This window comes from Macaca nemestrina, chromosome 9, assembly GCF_043159975.1.
Source record: "Macaca nemestrina isolate mMacNem1 chromosome 9, mMacNem.hap1, whole genome shotgun sequence".
Lineage (NCBI taxonomy): Eukaryota > Metazoa > Chordata > Mammalia > Primates > Cercopithecidae > Macaca > Macaca nemestrina.
The window spans coordinates 1,955,184-1,977,715 of NC_092133.1; the positions used below are offsets into that span (position 1 = coordinate 1,955,184).

At 50.3% G+C, this 22,532-nt stretch overlaps 1 long non-coding RNA gene across 1 annotated transcript; it reads left to right on the forward strand.

The window, feature by feature from the left end:
- Positions 1–5,734: 5,734 nt before the first annotated feature.
- On the forward strand, positions 5,735–11,332 carry LOC139356032 (uncharacterized). The gene is made up of 3 exons (XR_011607402.1): positions 5,735–6,373; positions 8,778–8,877; positions 10,770–11,332. It is a non-coding gene; the product is annotated as an uncharacterized lncRNA (long non-coding RNA).
- Positions 11,333–22,532: the final 11,200 nt, after the last annotated feature.

Consider the following 22,532-nt stretch of genomic DNA (forward strand, 5'->3'; position numbering starts at 1 on the left):
CTCCTTCCCCTCTGGCTTCTGCTAAGTTTGGCCAAAGGGACCTGGGCAGGGCTGTGGAGAGAGAGAATGCAGAGCGCTCAGAGCCTTTATTCTCCACTCCCTCTCCCGGGGCAGGCTGGAGATGGCTGTGCCCCTCCTGTAAGGGCTTGGCTCCTGTTGGGTGGTCCTCTGCTCTGGGGCTCACCTCAGGACTCCCCAGTTTCCTGTCCCCAGTGGTGGTGACAGAGCCTTGCTGTGATTCCTGGGTGTGGCCTCCCTAACTGTCCCTACACCTCTGTACTGACCCCCTTTTGGGACTTTCTGAGAGTTGCCCAGTTCAGTTGAGTGTGCCGTCCTTTGTGCAGGCTGGGGTGGAGTTGAGAAAGACCAGTTCAACCCTCATTCAAACCCTGCTTGCTGATATGTCCTCCGCTCTTTGGTGCTGTGGCCACCCAGGACCAGCTCCCCCTCACCTCATCCCTGCACCCAGTGCTACCCAGATGCTTTTCCTGCTGTGGCCACGGAATCTGAATGGCCAGAGTCCTGCCAGCTACATATTAGGGTGGGCTTTCTGGTGTTTGTCTGGGAGCAGTGTGGAGATGTGGATTGTTAAAAACCACGTTCTACCAGCAGATCTTGGCTTCAAAGAGCACCTTCTATTGTGTAAATGGAATTGAAAAAGCTCATCATGGAAAACAAGAAGCATTTTCAGCTCCTAAATTAGAGAATTTATGGTAATAAATCAAGAGAGTCTGCTCTAATAATCACAGGAAAAAACATGATAATATGATTTAATCTTAAAATATTTCTAACATAATATTAGAAAAATTATATTTCACCTAATGTCTGGTTAGCCTGTTGTGAATGTATGCAAATATCTCAGGAAATATTAATATATACTGCCAGCTTTAGCTAATTAAAGAAATAGTTTTAGGAGTAACGGCCTCCTGATAATTTAATCACTGTTCAGTCTTTGCAGATAATTATGGTATTTGTTATTAAGTTCTCTCTGATTTTCCAAGGAATGAGAAATCTGATATAATCTCTTACTACGTGAGCCAAAAATTAAATTTTATTTAATTGTGAAAATTATTGTGATCTGAGGATTTTAGAGCCTAATTCCAGAAACATTTCTTTCTTCTAGAACTGCCCAGTGTTGCATTTTACAGCACTTGAACTCTGGATTGCTGAGGAAGTGAACAGCTCTATGGCCAATAAAAGGCAATTAGGCTGAGATAAATTGTTGTAGAACAAATGATCTCATAAGAAGGTTTCCTTATGCTTACGGCCTATGAATAATTTTCTCACAAAGACTTTTTGAGGTATAATTTTAAAAATGATATTAATCATAGCATTTTTAAAAATAAAAAAGTGAAATGATCCAGAGTGTTTAATGATAATTAGGTGGCCCAATAAATAACTTGCACGTATGTAATCCACATTAAAGGCAATATGATTCAGTCTTTAAAATTAAATTTTCAGAGTTCTTAAGACTGTTGTAGTTATAACTTTAAGTGAGAAAAAGAGAAAATTATTTAAATTGGCAGGACCAAAAAAACTATAGAAAAAAAAAACTGAAAGGAAATATATAAAAAATATTAAGTAGGTCCCCCAGAGCGGTGAAATTATACAGGTTGAGCATCTTGAATCTAAAAATCTGACATCTGAAATGCTCCAAAATCAGAAACTTTCTGAGTGTTGACATAATGCTCAAAGGAAATGCTCATTGGAGCATTTTGGATTTTAGACTTTTGGATTCAAAATGCTCAACCAGTAAGTGTTATGTAAATAATCCAAAATCCAAAATTCAAAGCATTTCTGGTCCCAGGCATTTTGAATAAGAGATAACCTGTATGAGATTTTCATTTTCTTATTTTCTACTTCTGTTTATTCTCCACATTGTGTACCGGGAACATAAAAGATGTTCAGTAACTAAGTATTGTTGAGTGTATAATCAGGGTAAGAACTCATTACTTTTTAGTCTTTTTTGGTAACTTAGGTTACGAGGTCTGCAGGGCCAGTGTTGTGGAAGGCACCACTCTCTCCGACTCTTGGCAGGAGAAAGAGACGTTGACTGCCTGTCTGCCAACAATGCCAGTTCCTTGTTAGGATACAAGGATGACTGTGCCTGGTGCCCTCGCTACTGGAGCTCCAGTCCAGAGCTGGTGATGGGTCAGTGGACAAAGGACCATGATAAAAGAAAGAATGGAGCAAGGACAGTAATCAAGTTCTCAGGGTGATTTGCTCACTGAACATCCCTGCCCCACTGAAGCAGGCAAACCAGGGGACTTGCCTTGGCCGATGAAATTGGAGTACAAGTGTCATGTGGGAGTAAGGCCATGTGACTTGCCTTGGCCAGTGAAATGTGAGCAGAAGTGTCATGGGGCTCTCCTGGGCAGAAGCTAAGAGCCACCATTTGTTCACCATGCGCTCATTTCCTGTCTCTCTGACAGGCTGCCATGCTCCAGTTTGTAGATGTCCATCCACCTGTGAAGGGCTGAGCCAAGCTCTGGGCATGGGGTGAGTGACAGGCAGATCTTCGTGGTGGGAAGCCTCTGTGATTGCAGGACATTTGTTACTTGGTATAACCCAGCCTGTTCTAACTGACAGGGAACACAGCTCTGATTTACAGATAATCCTGTACTAACAAGTCTATCACGTGCATCTTGATTGACATCCTTGAATGCCATTGTGGGTTGGGGGGTGGGGTCTGAGTTCTGGTCCTTTTTCCCCAGGCTTCAGCTCCTGTGTCAATTCAGGCAAGAGGAAGAGAGAGGAGGAAGCTTCCAGATCCAAGCCAGAGGAGGTGGATGCAGCACCCATCGCCCACAGCTTTGGGGCCTGGTCCAGCCTCTACCTGGCCGAGACACCCAACCCCAACCCCACCCACATGGGCATGCAGAAGAGTCTGAGACGGTGCACACTGACCTGCGGCAGAGTTACAGGTGACATTTGTTTTGTTTCTACATCCTAAACCTTTCTACGGTAGATGAACGTGTTGTAATAGGACTTTTGCTGCTACTTAGAGATGCATGTTGCTGATGCACCCTCTGCAAGACCTTCTGGCACCGTGGTCCTCAGCCTTTTTGGCACCAGGGACATGTTTTGTGGAAGACGATTTTTCCACAGACTGGGGGTGGGGGGATGGTTTGGGGATGAAACTGTTCCATCTCAGATCATCAGGTATTAGGGTCTCACAAGGAGTGGGCAACCGAGATCCCTCGAAAGCACAGTTCATAATAGGGATTGTGTTCCTATGAAAATCTAATGCTGCAGCTGATCTGACAGGAGGGGGTGCTTGGGCGCCAATGCTCCTCAGCCTGCTGCTCACCTGCTGTGTGGCCTGGCTCTTAACAGGCCACAGACTGGTACCGGTTCATGGCTGGGAGTTAGGCACCCCTACCCTGCTGGACAGGGAGCCTCTAAGGTGTCGTGGCTGCCAGTGCAAAGCCTGCCTCCCTATGTCTCCCCTGTAAATCCCCTGCACCTCCCTGCACCTCTCTCTAGCCCTACTCCAGTGCCCTTCTTGGTGATGATGAGGCAATTGAGGTCAGGGGCTTATTCCCCAGTTGCCACTGGCAATGGGGTTCCTCTGTGTGCTGGATTGGTGAGGGGACTAGCTCCCAAATTTTATCCTGAAAGTCTGCTTTCTAGAGCTTTCAGGTTTGGTATCAGTGGTCTTGGATGGAGCTTCTCCAGCAGAGCTAGGGACAAAAACTTGAGTTCAGGCTGTTTCCTTGGGCAGGGGTCTCAGGGCTCAGGCGAGCAGGAGTGAGGAGAGCGAGGGAGGGAAGGAGTGAATGGGAATACCGGATGGCTTATCCAATCAATAGCTGCTTGGAGTGACTGGTGCTGGGCCCTTTGAGACCTTCTGAGGCCCTTTATGAAATGCATCTCCGCACAGTCCCCTTGGGACAGTAAAGGAAAGAGAATTTGTCATCTGCTTCTGTCCTGGCCAGTGGAGGCTCTGTGTTGGTGACCTGCATACCTGTGATTGCTGAGCAGCCCCCTGGAAGGTGGCCCTTCCCAGGGCCAAGGCAGGAAGTAAGAGGTGAGCAGGTCTCTGAGCCCAGGTGGTGTCAGGTGACACCTGTGCAAAGCTGATCGGAGCCTGGGAGGTGCGGTGAAGTGGCGAGGTGAGGCTGGAAGGGTTTTCATGTGGGGTATAAAAGGTATCCCATAGAATTACCTTGCATAATGAGGTTTTGCACATGAGATGGGGCACACTCCTCGCTGTTCTGCACCCTGGATAATCCCTGGAGTGTGGGGCAAGGGAACATTTTATAAAATAGGACTGGTGGGAAGGTTCCCTGTAGAGGACAGTCAAGGAGAAAGAAAGAAAGATTTTGCAAAACACCAAGCTGAAGTTTAGCTGCACTCCGCAGCTTTGGCGGCCTGACCCCAGAGCACGTGCTGGTCCTGTGAACTTTGATGCCGCTGAGCTTTCCCTCATGCAGTTCCCTGCTTCGAATATGTGTCTTTCACATTGGAGATGAGGTTACACTTCTCTTTCCTCAGCTGAAATGGCAACTTTTCCTCCCTGCCACCCCTCAAGTCAGACAGCTTCTTTCTCTTGCTCCCGTAGTGCCTTTGGATGGACACTTGTCGCATTAGATTATAATTTAGATTATAATTCTTTTTTTTTTGAGACGGAGTCTCGCTCTGTCACCCAGGCTGGAGTGCAGTGGCGCGATCTGGCTCAGTCACCCAGGCTGGAGTGCAGTGGCACGATCTCGGCTCACTGCAAGCTCCGCCGCCTCCTGGGTTTATGCCATTCTGGGACTACAGGCGCCCGCCACCACGCCCGGCTAATATTTTTTGTATCTTTAGTAGAGACGGGGTTTCACCGTGTTTGCCAGGATGGTCTCGATCTCCTGACCTCATGATCTGCCCGCCTCAGCCTCCCAAAGTGCTGGGATTACGGGCGTGAGCCACCGCGCCCGGCCTAGATTATAATTCTTATATATGTATATATACATCTGCTCATTCTCCTTGCCAGGCTATGGGCCTTTTGAAGGCAGAAATCGTATCTTAATTTTCTGAGTGTTCAGCACCCAACCCAGTGACCAGTCCAGCCATGTGATAAATAACTATTGCATGGAATTAAATTATCTTGTACAATAATTATATATAAATATGTTTTATATGAATAAGTACAAAAATATATAAATAATTGTTTATGTTTTATATATGTTTATGCATATATAAAACACATATATCTCCTATATATTTACCTTTACATAGTATAATGACAAAATGGAATCAGGGTGCGCTTAGTTTGACTTCTCAGAAAACTCACAGTGGCTCATAGCTACCGGTTCCTTTTCACTGTGATTAGAGCCTTTTAATTTGCAACCATCTCAGTGAGATTGATTTCTAGGTATTTTCTTTAAAGCAAGTGTCTTCATTCTGTACTATGTTCTTTCAAATTTGCCTGTGGAACTTTGTGAATGTGCACGCGTGTTCATTTTCCCAGGGAGATTCTCCCAAATTTTATTAGGTTTTCAAAAGCATCCATGACCAGTTAAGAAATGCTGCCTTGAGGCTTGTACTCAGATTATATTTGTCACATGTAGGATTAACAATGAATAAATTCACATATATTTTACCATTTTCCCCTAAATAGATGAGAACAATGTGTTCATTGCTACCTCTACCAAAACACAGTTGTGTGGACTTCACTTTTTGGAACATGACTTGTGACACTGTTACCACCACCTGGTGGCAGCATATTTTAATCACATACTTGGTTTTTGAAATGGTAAATAAATTAGAATAAAAAAAAGAGCCAAGTCAATAAATTCGAATCTATATAATGCTGGCAATAGATGTCACTTCAGTCAAAACCCAGTGTAATTGTTTTTTTTTTTTCCACTGAGTTGGCCAGAGCTTTTAGGTGGCACAGGAAAAGGCGAGCCCAGCTCCAAGGACTGTGCGGTGTGCACTGACAACACTGTTACCTTAGCCTCCTTGGCCTGGGAACATAGGTTCCAGAAGTTTGCCTGTGCATAACCAAAGCTCCCAGCCAACAAGCACTTAAACTCAGAACTGCCAGGGTCCTCAGAAAGAACAAGTCTCCATACCCCTTTTTGCAACAGATCGTAACTCAGTGGAACCAGTTCCATGTGATCAGTGATCTAGCACATTCAGACTTGTACAGACTTGTGTATTTTCTATCGAAAAAGGTAATCTTTTGAAAAAATTCAATGTTATCCTTAAAATGTTGACACTTATGTCTTAAAGACATGACATTTACAGTGATGTTTCTCAGGCCCGTTTTTCTTTGTCAGGCGCACGCACGTACCCATTAGTTCCTGTGTAGGATGATAAATGCAGTGAGAGCTTGATGAAGATTTTGTGAATGAATCAGCACAGAGCCCTTCTCCTTGGCCAGGTGGGTCTGATACGCAACAAAGGACCTGACTTCTTCCATTTAGCACCTCTGGGGGAATCAGTTTGTTGAAGCTTCAGTGGGGCTATAGATCCACATGATTCTTTCTTGAGAAAGCTCCTCTTGCTCAGGATTGATCTTAAAAAGCAAGAATTAGGGGAAAAAAGAAGGGGACTAACCTTTGCTGAATTTTGGGAAATGGGGATAGCAATGCTAGAAACAAAGGGTAGGCAAGGGCCTGTCAGCCACCCTGCAAGGGAGTTGGGCGGCCAGAGGAGCCCAGTCCACCCTGAGCAGAGCCGTGGGCTGTGAACGCAGCAGGTGATAGAGGGGAAGGCGCTCATGGTGGCCTGGTTCCTGCCTGATGTGCAGAAGCAGAGAGCACAGCAGCTCTCCGTCCCCTAGGGCAGCTCCGCAGGGTCAACCCGATGAGCTCTGATGCTCACCTTTCTCCTCATTTCAACTGTCACTGCTTTTGTGTAACGTTGGCCCAGCATCCCTGTAGGAGTTGGGGGGATTGGCTTTGAAGTAACACCCAGGCTGAGAGCTGGTTCTGCCATTTATTCTCTGGGTCATGTCCAGCAAGTTGCTTCTCTGCGTCTCATGTTTTCCTTCTGTTAAATGGGGATAACAATGGTGTCTGCCTCATGGACGGCGGTGAGAATAAAACCAGGTAATTGATGCAAAAGGCCCAGGGGTGTGTCTGGTGCATAGTAGGTGGTCAATGAATAGTAAACAGGTTTTTGAAGTTGCTTATTTCAGTTTTCTTTTGAGTAGTAGCCAGTAGAGGCCAGATGGCTTCTGAACTATCACAGTTGATTTTCTATATGCTCTCGGGTATAAAGTTTCTGCGGAATTCAGTGAGCTGCAAGGTGTCACGGAGAAGAAACAGGCTGTGGTAGCATCAGTGGCCTTTTGGGGGATTGAGTCCAGCCCTGGGCCTGGAGGAAGGAGTCAGGAGTGCCGTGGGGAGTGTCTCAGCAGGCCAATGGCAGGGGAAGAGGAAAGTCTACAGAGCAGGACTGCTGGGCAGTTTCTACTGCTGTAGGGGAGAACCAAGGAGACATTTTGCAAGTTTAGCTGCACTCCACGGCTTTGGTGACCCCAACTTAGAGTACTAGCTGTTCCCGGGAAGGTGTGGAGCAGGAAGCAAGGGGCCTCTTGGCTCGGGCCAGGGTGTCTGGTTCCAGGCCAGGGTCAGTATGCACGGAGGCTGTGACTGTGGGCAAGCCAGCCACCCAGCCTCGCTGGGTCACAGCTGCTGCATCTGTAAATGGCAGTCACAGCGATGACAACCTCCAGTTGTTGTGAGAAGACACCATTTATGACACTTAGAGCCACGTTGGGCCCAGAGTCAGCCCTGCGAAGGCAGGAGGAATCATCAGTCATGTTGACGCGGATGTGGAGGGGTGGCTGATGCGGACGTGGAGGGGTGGCTGACGCGGACGTGGAGGGGTGGCTGATGCGGACATGGGGGGTGGTTGACACGGACATGGAGGGACGGTTGACGTGGACGTGGAGGGATGGTTGACACAGACGTGGAGGGACGGGTCCCTCCATTGCACATGGTGAGGGGAGGAGCCAGAGGTGATGATGGAGTGTCCACCCTGCACAGGATAGGAGGCCCAGAGGAGAGACTGGCTTGGAGGCAGGGGGAGGGGAGCTCCTCTGGCCTGCTGGGGTTGAGACTGGGGGCCTCTGGCTGACATGGCAGGATTGACTAGGTGTAGTATGTAAATAGGTCCCACTGAGGAAGTCTACAGTGGCCACACTGTGGCAAAGGCAAGGCTGGGGTCCCATGGGCAGGGCCACTGTCTATTTCAGCAGTCAGAGACATGTGACCAGTTGTTGCACCAACAACCTCTGACTCTCAGTGGCTCCAGGCACAAGGTCTGTTTTATTTCTGAAGATGTCAGACAACAGTGGGTGGTCATGACACTGAGATGGGCGCACATCATGGGATGATGAATTTCATGCTTCAACTTGACTGGGTCGCGTGCCCAGACATTTTTTTGGGTGTGTCTGTGAGTGTGTGTCCGGATGGGGCAGCATTGGAATCTGTAGACTGAGTAGGGCGGATGGTGCTCCCTGGTTAGGGTGGCCCCTGCAATCAGGCGAAGGCCTGAGTAGAATGAAAGGGTGGGCCTCCTGCTTTCCTCCAGTCTAATCGCCTTGAGTGGGGACATTAGTTTTTCGCTGCTTTTGGACTAGAACTGAAACATGAGCCTTTTTCTGGTCTTGAACCTGCTGGATTTTGGACTGGAACTTATACTGTTGGGTCTCCTGGGTCTCCAGCTTGCAAATGGCAGAGCTGGGACTTGTCAGCCTCCATAACTGTGTGAGCAACTCCTTACAATGAATCTCTCTCTCTCTCTCTCTCTCTCTCTCTCTCTCTCTCTCTCATCAGGAAGTGCAGGAATCCTCAGTCCTTTGTCATCTTGGGAGAAAGAATTTGGCCAAGAGACAGTTTATGGAGTTTATTCTGTTATCCAAGAAGATAATTTATGGTAGGAAAATTGGAAGCAGGGGGTTTATTTAAAGGGACAATGCACTCTGAAAGATGAGACAGAGGGGGCAGCTAAAGGAGAATGAGCTACAGCCCCTGAGGGTTCTATGCTGGGTTTTTATGATTTTGAATTTTTTCCTGAAGTTCCCACCTCTGTCTTAAGGCTCTGCCTTCTTTTGGGGGGGATCTAGTTTTCTCATTCTTGTCTTAAGTCCCCACCTTCTCCTCACCTAGTTCTCACCCTGGGTTTCTGGGGCCCTCCCTTATTATTAGGCGGTACCCATGCCAGGCTGGTGTTGGATGCAAATTCTACCTAATGGCAGCATTGCTCATTACTTCCACTAAGGAAGGTTGTACCATGGACAGATCTGCACTTACTGTGACTGCTTGTCTCTGAATTTCTCCTTTGCTTTCTTTCCTCTTTATCGGCACGCAGCTAGCTCTGCTCTGACAGGTTGACTGTGGAGGGAGTGATGACTGGGTGTCTCTAAGGGGTGTTCCTTCCTGCATCGGTATTTCCCCTCCTCTGCTCATTTCCAGCATGCATGTTTCAGGTGGTCCCTGGAGTGTGAGACTTTCCCAGACCTCCCTTTTCTCAGGGGCTCCCTCTCCTGCTCATGTCTAGCCATCTTCCTTTTATTTTATTTTATAGAGGTGGGGTTTCACTGTGTTGGCCAGGCTGGTCTCAAACTTCTGACCTCAAGTGATCTGCCTGCCTTGGCCTCCCAAAGAGCTGATATTACAGGCGTGAGCCACCCCACCTGGCCACTGTCTGCCTATTCTAACAGATCTATCTCTACCTATCTATTGATTATCTATTATCTATGTGTATTAGTTCGTTCTCATGCTGCTAAAAAGAACTGCCTGAGATTAGGTAATTTATAAAGGAAAGAGGGTCGACTCACAGTTCCACATTGCTAGGGAGGCCCCAGGAAACTTACAATAATGGTGGAAGGCAAAGGAGAAGCAGGCACCTCTTCACAGGGCGGCAGGAGAGAGAATGAGAACCAGCAGGGGAAATGCCAGGTGCTTATAAAACCATCAGATCTTGTGAGACTCACTCACTATCATGAGAACAGCATTGGGGAAACTGCCCCCGAGATCCAATTCCTGCCACCTAGTCCCACCCTTGACAAATGGGGATTATGGGGGTTGCAATTCAAGATGAGATTTTGGGTGGGGACACAGCCAAACAATATCACTGTCTATCTACCTATCTATTGATTATCTATTGATCTATCTATTATCTGTCTACCCATCTATTGATTATCTGTCTATCTAATCTATCCTGTTGGTTCTGTTTCTCTGGAGGACTCAGAGTAACGCAGACCTGAAGAAGCAGTGCACATGGTAACCTGTGTTCTCAGTGTCCTCACGGGGTGAGGCTCATGGGGAAGGGCTGCTTTCCTCTCCTGTTCCCCACCCCCAATACAGACAGATATTCATGATCTGGCAGCCCCTTTTCCCAATTTAGGGTTCAGGAGGAGGACAAGGAATCAGATTAGAGATGTGTTGTAGGAAAGCTGGAGGAGAGTCGGGCGGGCACAATGTCACTGTAGCCAAGAGGCTTTAGGAGGAAAGAAGGATGCCAGTATTACCATTTCCTCTAAGAGCTCTGAGAAAAGGCCACTGAGTTTCTTACTTGATGAGACTCCTCCAAGAATCTGACGTTCATCAATACGTATTTCCTCCACACTGGGAAAATGAATGTGCACACTGGCCATTTAGATTAAACTCAAATTCTCCCCAGGAAAAACGACAGCTATTGTTTTCAGTTCTAGAAATAGCTGCATCACTACCCTGTTATTATAGATGAAAAAGTAAAGCACAAAAAGTGTTGGTTTGGCAAATACAAGAGAAAGATGAATAATGAAACTGTCTTGTCCCCCCAAGCAAATACTTCCAAGTCTTCAGAAACAAACAGCACAGCAAAGACTTCCATCACTCGCTTCTATGTGGGATTGAAGTCACCTCTAGAGAGAGAGTTGTCCCATTCCTGATGGCTAAGCCCCATCAGAGCTGGAGGACACCGTGGCTTAGGAAGAACAAGCAGGAATGCTGGGCCCGAGACAGAGTGTCACAGCACAGAAACATGCAGAAATGTCACACCGCTGAGACAGAGGCCATCCAGAGTGTTGTCCTGGTGAGTGAGCTCCGTGCTGTGGGGAGGCCCCTCCACCAGGTAGAACATGAAGCCCCCACAGAGAACCTCGGTAGATTCAGCAGAGGGGCAGCCAAGAGCACTTGGGTTGTGCTTCTGGGTGGTCAGCGGAGAGCCCCAGGGGCCCTCTGTGCTGGGGACAGTAATGGTGACAGTCTGGAGATGGAGAGGCCTTGGGAGCTGGTGGAGGGCCGGGGCGTCGCAGGGAGAGCTCAGCTCCGAGAGCAGCTCTGGGGCTGCTGAGGTAGCCCCATTTATAATCCCCCAGAATAACGGCATCTTCTCATTATTTTAAATAAAATGTGTATGATTGCTTGTCAGTACACGAAGTGTATCTCGTTCTGGGGAGGGAGGGGGTGGGGGAGGAAAAGGAGGTGGCCAATGGAGGGTGAATGCATGTGGGGCCCATGAAGATAACAAGGCTGGCCAGGCTTCCCAGGACCCTGTGGGCCAGTGGGCATCCGGCCCCTCCAGGCTAATGGAGGAGCAAAGGACTGTCCCCTTCCCACCTCACGGAGACACAGATAATGCATTCATTTAATCATTCATTCATTCATACACTCCAGGATTTTGGTTGCCTCTCCTCTACAGTCTAGCAATAGAACTTAGGTGTTTGGTATTCTCATCCCAGAGTTTTTGTAGAAATTCCTGGTTATTTATAACAGTGATTCTCAGGAGGAGACAAAAATAGAAACCAAACAAAACCAAACAGCAACAGAAAGGCAGCGATCCCTGGGAGAAGATACACTGGTCAGGATTCCTGACCTGAATGACTCTCAGCTCTGGAGGCTCTGCGGTTTCATAGAAGCCTTGCCTTTGTGGGACCCCTGCGGTGCCCTCTTGCCTGCCCTGTTGAAGGGTCAGGTGGTGGAGGACAAGTGAAGCAGTGGTCAGGAGGCTGAAGCTGGATGCCAGGCACTCCCACAGGCCTTGGGCCCGTCCTGCAGGCTGAGCCGCGTGTGTTCTCTGTGGGGTGAGGTGGGAGCCGGGCTTGAGTCAGATACTTCTTAGGAAGGACTTCAGTGTCTCACTGTCCTGCTGACTGGGTTTGGTTTTGTGTCTCAGACCCGAAGCTGAAGCACCTCCACTGCCGGCGTGGTTGGGGCAGCCAGTCCCAGAGAAAACTGGGATCTCCAGGGGCGACTGGATCTGAAATTGAATGCCAGAATTGTCAGGAAGAAATGTCGCTGTGTAGAAACCCTCACCAGGGTGGCAGGCAGGCTGGGACTGAGAGGGCAGCTGCTGCTTCCCAGCGGTGATCTGTCCCCTCCTCTGCACTCCACCACCAGCTGTGTTGGCCCCCACTGCAGAGCCCCTCTGGTTGTTTAAGATGGAAACCTGTGGAAGGCGACACACGCTCTCCCAAATGCGGCAATCATCACACAGCCTGGGGCCGCCAGCCTGGGGGCAAGCGTGTCTCTCTTGTCTCTCGCAGAGGGCCCACTGCTGGCAACCAGGAGCCCAATGGTAACTTAGACAAAGGAGGAGACCCCTGGTTCCACAAGTGGGGTCCCATAGACTCAGAGATGACTGGGTTGGGGTTCAGAGAGTCAGAAGAGGAACTGGTCTCCCTCCATCTCTCCTTCCTGCCCACTCTGGACTTGCCACTGTGGGCAGCAAAGGTACATCTTGGAGGAAGGAAGCCCACTGTCTATGGTACCCAGCCAAGAAAGTTAGCCAAATATCTACAACAGCCAGCCCAGGAAGCCAGCACACAGGAAACCAGTCTGCCTTCTGCACTAATCAGCCCAGGAGACCAGTCCACCATCTACACTAACCAGCCCAGAAAACCAGCCCACCATCTACACTAACCAGCCCAGGAAGCCAGTCTACCATCTACACTAACCAGCCCAGGAAGCCAGTCTACCATCTACACTAACCAGCCCTGGAAGCCAGTCCACCATCTACACTAACCAGCCCAGGAAGCCAGTCTACCATCTACACTAACCAGCCCAGGAAGCCAGTCTGTCTTCTACATTAACCAGCCCAGGAAGCCAGTCTACCATCTACACTAACCAGCCCAGTGTTAAGGACAATACATTCCTCTTCAAAGACTCCTTTCTGCTTGATCTGTAACAAGCCCTTGTTCCTCAGCTTGATCTATAACTAGGAAACCTCTTACTCTATAAACAACCCTTTACCGCACCTGGACATGCCCAGACATGCCTTAAACTTGTTCCATAGACAACCCTTCCCACCTTAGCAACAGACAGTCTCTCCCTCTCCTCCCCTCTTAGCAAGATGTGTGTTTACCATATTTAGAAAAGTGAAAGTCTTAGTCATATCTGGAAAATGTTAAGTGTTAGCCAATCTGGTTAGTTTGGATTGTGTGGTCTGACCCCAGCAAATGGAGAAAGGACACAAATAGGAACTGTGTTAGGGATAAAAACCAATCTCTCCTTTGTTCATTGTGCTCTTGCAATCGTGGCTGATGCAGGCAGCATCCTTCTGCAGAAGTAAATTGCCTTGCTGAGAAAACTTTTTGTCTGAGTGTAGGTTCTTCTTTGCAGCACCAAGCACTTGTTTCCAAGGAACTTCCAAGGAAGCCAGCCTGCCATCTACACTAACCAAACCAGGAAGCCAGCCTGCTGTCTATAGTGATCAGCCCAGGAGCCTGCCTGCTACATACAAATCAGTCTGGTAGGAAGTCAGACCAATGTCTCTAACAACCAGCGCAGGAAGCTAAACAGTATCTTCTGTGATAGTAGGCTCAAAATGGCCAGGTCTTGATCAATAACTGACAATTTCTGTTGTCTCTGCTTCCAACTTGGGACCAACTAGACAAAGCCCCTTGTGTCCCCCTAGCTGGTCAGATGGAGGTTTGCTTGTTTTCCACTCTCCTATCTTCTGGCCATCAGCCTTCCTCCATCCATACCTGAGACCTTCCTGTGTCTCCACTGTGAGGCTCTCCCAGTCCTCTGCTGCCCCGAGTCTCCATCAAACCTACTTCTTGCTAGCTGGCTCTGAACAAATAGGATTTGTCTGTTCTCATTTGCAGGGGGCGGGGTCTTTGTTTCCAGACCATCTCTGTCCCTGCCCCCAGCCCTCTCCCATCCTGTCTTGGCCTCTCTCAAGTGTCCCCCCGCAGGGGTCTTTGTGCTGGAGTGGCTCTCGTGGAACCGGAGTGTGCGAGGTCTGAGGGGGCTCGTATGGCCATGTTCCATGCCTGTGAGTCCGGCAGAGGAAGAGCCGTGCTGTGTCACAGGAAAGGCCTAAGAATCAATGAGAAATGCAGTTGCGTGGGCAGCTTCTGCAGGGCTGGCATGAATGTGGGCGCTGGGGAGTGTGTGTGCTTCATGACACCTCTGCTCAGGTGTGATTCTCCTTCCCTCTCTAAGGGCATAATGTCAGGTGTTTGCCATGTTTATGCCTTTGTTTTTGAGACAAATCAATAAATAAAATGCAGGGGAAATCCTATCAGTACAGCTCTTGTCATCCGCCTTCAGATAAGGCTGGCATGTGTTCCTGGTTATTTTTAGTCTCCTACGTGTCCGTCTATGATTGCTTTTTGCATTATAGTTATGGAACAATCCGAATGATTGAATTACAGCACCACAGTAATGATTCCGAAACATTGAACTTGACTGTCCCGAGGAAATCACAACTGCCATCTCAAGAAAGCCTGTCTGCAGCAACCATCCCCTCCTCACTCCATTGCTCTCAAAGACACAGCCACTGGTGAGGCTGGTTTCAAATCACCCCCAGCTCCGGCTGGAGAGAGCCGAGGAGGGAGGCAGCGGCCAGGGCTGAGTGGGAAGTGCCTGCACTGGAGGGTTGGTGGCCCCCATGCTGGACGCAGGAACAGGAGGCTTCTGCCGGGAGAGGGGAGGTGGATCCTCACTGCGCAGCAGCCCAGCCAGCACCGAGAAGGAAGTGGGTGCCCGTGGGACCCTCGCCTCTCTGCGGAGGGGCCTGTGGAATGCAGCCTGCACCCTGGGCCAGCCCTGCTCCTAGGAAGGTCCTGCTGCCTCATTGGCTCTCTCTCCCTCCTTCTCCTCTCCACTCCCAGCTTTTTTTCTAGCAACCTTGAACCCTCATTTTCATCCAGTCCCATTGAGAAGCCAAGTGCTCCCTCCTCAAGCCAGAGCTCCCAGCTGCAGACGCAGGTTCAGCCCCCAGCTGAGTGAGGAGCGGCTTTCATGCTGGTGCCTGCCGCTCCGCTGCCCTCCACGGGTCCTTCGCTGCTGTGTCCTGGTCCTGGGGCGGTGACACAGAAGCCCATGTCCCCTTCCTTTCTGCTTACCTATTTGTAGGTGGGACCAGGCTTCATGTCTGCACATCCCCAGAAGGCAAGGCCTTTAGGTCCCCTCTCTGCTGACCCAGACACAAAATGGTTTTCTTTCTTAGTTTTGGAATCTGAGCGAAAGGGCAGAGATCGTATTCTCCTAGCCTCTCGGTTGCTCACGTGGGAGTAAGTAGGCGCTGTGGGCACCTTGTCCTTAAACCATTAAAGACTTGGTGAGTTTTATTGAGCCTGCTGCCCACCCTGTGATATCTTTTCCTGTTTTGCTTCTCCACAAGCAGACCCCAGACAAGCAGCTGTGTTTGTGGGGTGGTCTCAGGAACGCCTGGTTGGGAGTGGTGGTGAAACAGAAAAGGCAAGAATCCCAGGCTGGGAGTAAGCCCTGCACGGGCCACTGAGCTCAGCCCACTGGGGCGTTGGGGAGTGCATGTGCTTCTGCCTTCACGACACCTGGGGCCTCGGGAGCAGCTCAGGAAGGCCCCACGGAGTGTGGGGGCTACAGGCTGGTCCTCTTTTCTTCACTGACCGCTGAGCCTGGGGCCTCCTCCTGCTTCTGTGCTGTGCTTTGCGTCGCCAGAGAGAACCCCCAGCAGGAGTGATTCAGGGGGCAGGCGCTGCCACTTCCTGACTGGTGAGCTCTAGAGGTTGGGGAGACACAGGGGGGTTTGCTCTGATTCTTTCAGTTCACTGCAGCGGGTTCTGGCAGGGGGTGTGCTGTGGGAGGAGACTTGCTTTGCTGCCACAGCTATTTTAAAGCCGGTGGAGCGGCAGAAGCCTGTTGATCTTCTCGTCATCGAGGTGGAAAAATAGACCGGAGTGCGAATGGCTTTTGGAGCCCCTCATGTGTCTGACCCCAGTTTAACTTTGCCTCTCATCCCAACCCATGGTGATGGGGGCAGGGGACGGGGAGGGAGAGAATCAATAGCTAAAATCATAACTCTCCAGGCCGACATCCGCAGGGACGGAACGAGCCACTGAGAGCACACCAAGAGAGAATTACACGGCAATATGTTTTTCAAGGAAAGTTATTAAAATATTGACATTTCATCTGCACAGCTTATCCCTCAGACATCCTCAGAACAGCCCCCAGACAGGGCTAATTTAATTATGCTCCACCCGAAATGTGCCCCGTGCCCTGTGCCAGTCAGATTCTTCCAGAAGCACCAGACACAGACACATCCAGTTCTGGAGGCATTCCTGGAACTTATCTCAAACTTCCAACAGGCTTCTTTTTCCTAAAAAGATGAAGTTGAATGTTGATGTTTTTACAGAGCTGGGAGTCACGCAGGTGTGTCTCCTCCTGCAGCAGAGAGCCTCCTGGAAAACCAGAGGTCTTGGGTCCTGATGCCTGAGCCGGCGACACCTCTGAGTACACTGTGAAGGGCGACTGTGGATTTTTCTTCTTTCTCAAACAATGATGCAATCATTGGGATCACTTGTCCTCCTGGGACGCGTTTGTGCGAAACTGGCGTCTTCCAAAAAACAGCCCAGGGGAGTCGAGATGACGTACCAGGTAGAAGAAGGCACAGGTGAGCCACTTGACAAATTAGGCGAAGGCTGCCAGCCTGCCTGCCAGGTGTGTGGTCAAATATGGGCGAGGCCAAGGTTGGGGTGTGAAAGTGCGTGACGTTTACACCCGCGTGGGCGTCTGTGCACGTGTGCCTGTGCCTGTGAGCTGCCTATGTGCATTTGCAGAAAGCAGACCTTCTTCATGGGTGAACAAAAACCTCACGTTTTAGGTTCCAGGGTGATGCCAGTGAGCTGTGTTTCTGAGAGGAGAAGGAAGCCGTCCTTCCAAGTTTCCACTTGGACCAGTGCTTCCCTGCGTGGGTCCTGGCAGCAGGGGATGCCCAGGCTGCGGTGGCAGAATGGTGAGCGGCATGGCCGGCTTCCACTCACGTGAGGCCAGCAGCAACCCCTCCCCAGGGATGACAACCAAAGGGCGTCCTCCAGACACTGCCAGATGTCCCCTGGGGGGAATCGTCTTCGGCTGAGAATCACTGCTTTAGACGGATGATGATCTTTTAAATGGACGGTGCTGTCCCTGGCTCTGAGCAGTCAGTTCCCTCCCTCCATCCGTCCCTCACTGTTTACCTACAAAACAGCTGCATCCCTGGGATTACTAGTGAGCCGGCGGAGGTGTGACCAAAGAGATGCCATGGTTCGCTTTTCTCTGTGATCAATACTTGGAAAGATTTAGGGGCCTGTGTTAAAATTATAAATCTTCTGTAGAAGATTTTGGCAGTAAAAAAAATCAAAAACGCCTATGAAGTAAACAGAGATGGCATAGTCAGAGGCTCCAAATCACAGAGAAGGTACCTGCATCCACAGTGGCTTTTGGCTTCCTCCTCTGCTGCCGTTTGGACTCATTGATCTTTGGGTCTGGTGGATTTTTTGTGATGGGGAGAGAGGAGGGAAGACACAGAAGGGCCATTCTCATGGCAAGGTGAGGTCCCAGGGGCTGGGCTGGGAGTTAGGGGGCACTGGGGTTCTACCCAGGTGGCAAGACCAGGCAGATCATGGCACCTGCTATGGTCATGCTGAAGTCCTGGAGGCAACAACCATTGTTACCTCGAGACGACACCGAGAAGGGCAAGAACATGTCCTTTCAACTTGTCCTTGAGGACATCTTTAAGGCAGGTTGGAAGAATCTGAAGTCCTTCCGCCTTAGCATGAACAAACATGTGAAGCGGATTTTTAAAACTCGGGTTTGATCTTTACAGTAACCAGATGGATTTTATTTCAACATGCCAGAGTTTTCACATCACGCCACCCCTGCACGTCAACGTGCTGTTCTTGAGGCTCTTTAAAGTTCAGCCCTGGCATCTAACATGGGGCGTCTGTTTTAACTCCAGGCGTGGGGGGTCCCTGGGGAAATGATTACTTTCTGATGTGTGACCACCCCCAGGCTGACGCCCTCCCCCTGCCCAGGGCTGAGGCTGGACCGAGGGCACCTCCTTTTAATGGCCTCTCTCTTCCTAACACAGCAATCACGTTACTCGACAGCTGTATAAAATAACTGCCCTAAAATCACAAATTCAAAGAAAATCAGCAGCCAGAGTTCCTTCCTGATATTTTGCAAGTCTGGGTTTCGTGAGTGAGTCTTCTACTGAGGGAGCCATTTGGAGTTTCAAAGGCCTTTGGCTTTGTGGAAAACAGCTTTGTGGTGTCCAGAGCTGTGTGGGTGCCTCTGGCAAGCGCCTGCACCACAGAGGCCCTGAGTAAGCCCACTCAGCCCTGTGCCCTCCACACCCGGCACTCAGACCCAGCCTCCTTCACTCAGGCCTGGGGGCTGGCCAGGCTGAGGCATGTGGCCTGGCCTCCTCTCAGCCCCTTTCCCACCCACCCACTGCTGTTCCCATGGCAGGTTCATCTGTGTCCTCCCTGTTCTGGGGGGCCAGGCTCTGTGCCCCCCTTGCACCTGCACCAAGGCCACCATCCCATCCCTTGCTGACCTTCCTTCTGTGTCCGTTTGGCCTTGCAGGTTCCTGCTGGGCACCATTTCCAGCCCGCGGGGTGAGCACTGAGGAGGCAGCAGGATGCTGAACTGGCTGCCAACCCACCTGCTGCCCCACCCACTCTGGTTCTGGCTCAATGGCACCAGCGGCTCCCACCCAGGGGATGCCCTGCTCTTGGGTCTCACCAGGTCCAGACTGGCCCCGGCTCTCATGCCACTTCAGCAACATACCTGTCATTGCACCTGTCACCACACCCATCACCACATCCATCCCAGGGTTTGACCTACATCCCTGCAGAGTGGAGCACGGTGGGTGCCTGTATCCCTGCTCATGCCCACGCCCTCGGGGTCAGGATCTCAGTCCAGAAACAGCCCTCCTGAGACACACGCAGGCCTTCCCAGCTGTCCCCGGCGCTGTCCATGTCAGAAAACCCGGGCTGCAGGTCTCTGCCCCTGTGGCTCTGGGTTCATTCTTCCAGTTTCTGCAGCTGAGCTCTCCGAGGGCCTCCAGTGGAGCCACCTGGGGCTACACAGTCCCCCAGATCACACCTGCTCCACAGCAGAGCTCCAGAAGGAGCCAAGGGGCAGAATGACAGCATGGTCCAGGCCGGGTCACAACTCTCCCTCCACAGCCCATTCCTCACAGCACTTAAAGTGGAATTTCCAGATGAGTGCCACACCCAGGCGACATCCAGGTGGGGCCAGCTCTGCTCAGTTGCAGAGCAAGGAGGTGGTGACCTCCCTGCACCATCACCAGCTCCTGGGCTTCCTGGTAGCCAAGGGAGACAGGGGACCCACAGCTTGCGGCTGAGGCCAGCTCCCCAGTAAGTGGGGCCTGGGACCCTCCAGACTTCCAGAAGCCCCAGGCTCAGCTCCAGGGAGAAGCCAGTCAGCCTCCAGCTCAGTGGTCCTTGAAGCCTTGGGACCCGATAAAACCCAGCCCCCCATAGACTGTGGCCTCCACGCCAGCTCCAGGTGCTTCAGACCCTGCCGAAGAGCTACCTGGTGGTTGGGTGCCCAGCCCCTCTCCTACCCCTGGCCCCACCTCCCCCACACCACCCCTCCCTGTCCTGCATCTCCCTACTCCTCCCCTCCCTACCCCTCCCCGCCCCACCTCTGTGCTCCCCTGGGCCCTGGTGTCAGCTGTTTACTGCCCTCCTGCCCTGGTCCCCATGTCACCCCAGAGGCCAGCATCTTTTCCCTGGGCCAGGAGCCCTCTGCTGGCTTCCCCTCCGGGCAGATGGAGGGGTGGGCTCTGCATTCATGGGCCTGGCAGCCAAGGCCCCACAGCTTCACTGTCCCCCATCCCCCTTTCCCCATCCTGCCCCATCCAGTTACTCTATTTCCCGCTTTTCAGAAATACAGGCCTCTTCTCCCTGCATGCCTTTTAGATATTGAGTCCTTGGCTTGGCCAGCTTCTAGTATTCAAACCCATAACAAATATTTTCTCCTCTAAAAAGTCTCGTTTGGGACAGCCTGTTTCCTGGGCTGTCACGAGTCTGTCTGTGTTCATGACCATCTTCCACGGCTTAGCCTGCACCTCACGGTGACCTCTCCTCTCCCTGCGAGCTCCTGAGGGCAGGGATCTGGCCTTGCCAGCCTGGTGCTGAGGGATGGAAAGAGAAAACAATAGTTATGAGAAACAAATTCTAACATTTAAGACCCAAAGCAATGCAGAGCCCATTCTCGTATGGAGGAGAGAATTGTCCATTCAAACGCACGGCAGATGGACTGCGTCAGTAATAACAGAAGAGGGTGAGAATGTTGCCTCTGGAATCCTGTGGACGCCTGCTGCTTTTCCAGGAACTGCTGGGTCCTCATATCCCTGGCCCCAGCCATCTCTGGCTTCCCCCAAGTCCCTTGCACCACCAGGCATGGTGTCCCCCAAGGGGCTATTATGGATCAGGTCAGCATCATCAGGGAGACAAAAATTATAAGTGTTACTTTGAGTGAAATGGTAATTTGGGTTTTACAGACAAATCATTCATGTCAGCAGATCAATGTGTCCATGGAGCAGAGCCCAGCCAGCAGCCTGGCAAGTATCGACCCGGCTGACTTGGCCAGTGGGCGGCGGCGCTGGACGCTCCGTCAGTTCCAGTGGATTTTTGGAGAGGAGACCAGGATATTATCGTCAACACCAGAAGACTTAGCCTGGGGTGCCTTAGTCAACACACCCATAAAAATTCAATGAGTCTTTCAGCTTGCTCTAAGTTGAAGTCAATTTTTAATCACGATACTCATCCTGGTGCGCTGTAGATGTTATAGCAACAGTTTCATTAATATTAAGAAACCTTTTTCTCCTCTCATTTTCGTGCATGGAAACGAACCACTTTACACAGGTTCCGGAGCATGTGCCAGAATTGCTTTGGGCCTTCTGAGCCGCCCCGAGGAAGACACAGCCTCTCCCAGGGCGTTTTGTGGAAGCCAGGATGGAACTGCAGCAGGTGCAGGCTCCTCATGCCTCCAGTGCATTTATTACTGGGGTGAGACAAAGTCGCCCATATCCATTCACTTAGAGAAATGAAATGTGTCTGATGAACTTGCTGTGTCAGATGGCAGCAATCAAGTTGAAACACATTGCAAACCAGCCGGCAAAAGGTTTCACATTTTTACCAGAGAGGCTTCCTCCAGCATCAAATAATATTACCAGAGTAAGTTTTTATACAAATAGATTTTACTGTGAGGCTCTGATGATGGTCTTTAAGGGAGAAGTTGTAGAGGAGGTGGGACTGAGCTCATTTACTTATGTATCATGTGTCATTTACATATGTGCAGGTCATTACATATGCACAGATCATTACACAGATCATTACATATGCACAGATCATTACGTAGGTTTAGCTCCTATGCAAAGCTGAGCCCCCTCAGGGTATGAAGCAGTAGGGAACTACTGATGGGTGCTCACCTCAGCCTTACCTTGTGTGGGGTACTGTCCTTGGCCAAAGGTCTCCTCTGCTTGTTCCCTCTCCAGTGAGACTGGAGTGGCTGACCCTGGGCTCTGAAGCAGGATTAATCTGGAAGGGACACAGGAATCACTCAATAAGTGCATGTAAAATAGAATTGACTTCAAAAATGAAATTAAACCAGTCCAATCCCAGGACTGGGGTGAGTTTTCAGTGATGATCAAGGGTGGTCAAGAGTAGTTAAGGGTGGTCAATAATAGTCAAGGTTGTTCAAGGATGGTCCAGAGGGGTCAAGAGTAGTCAAGGGTGGTCAAGGGTAGTTAAGGGCAGTCAAGGATTGTCAATGATGGTCAAGGGTGGTCAATAATAATCAAGGGTGTTCAAAGGTGGTCTGGAGTGCTCAAGGGCAGTTAAGGGTGGTCAAGAGTGGTCAATGATAGTCAATGGTGGTCAATAATGGTCAAAGGCATTCAAGAGTGGTCTAGAGTGGTCAAGGGTAGTCAAGGGTGGTCAAGATTGGTCATGGGGACAGGGGCCAGTTAGCAGGAAGGGGTCCTCCGAGCTGCTGTGCAGTGCTGCAGAGGGAGGTGTCCTCCAGAGAGTCCCCTCCTATCACCAGGAGTCACCCAGCAGGGCTGGCGGTCCCCAGTAGGCAGTGGGGACCTGGAGGATCCCTGTATATGTGAACAGATGCAGAATTGGTCTATCACAATGATTTTCTTAAAGAAGAGCCAAATACAGTTTGTTTTTTTAAAAAAGATTTTGATATCAGACATTGCCTTTTGTGATCTCTAGCCTTGGATATCTTTCTTGCCGTTTATTATATTTACCAAAAAGTCAGAAGCACACTAAAGTTAGGATGGAGTGCAGATGGATTTGGGGTGCCCTCTAT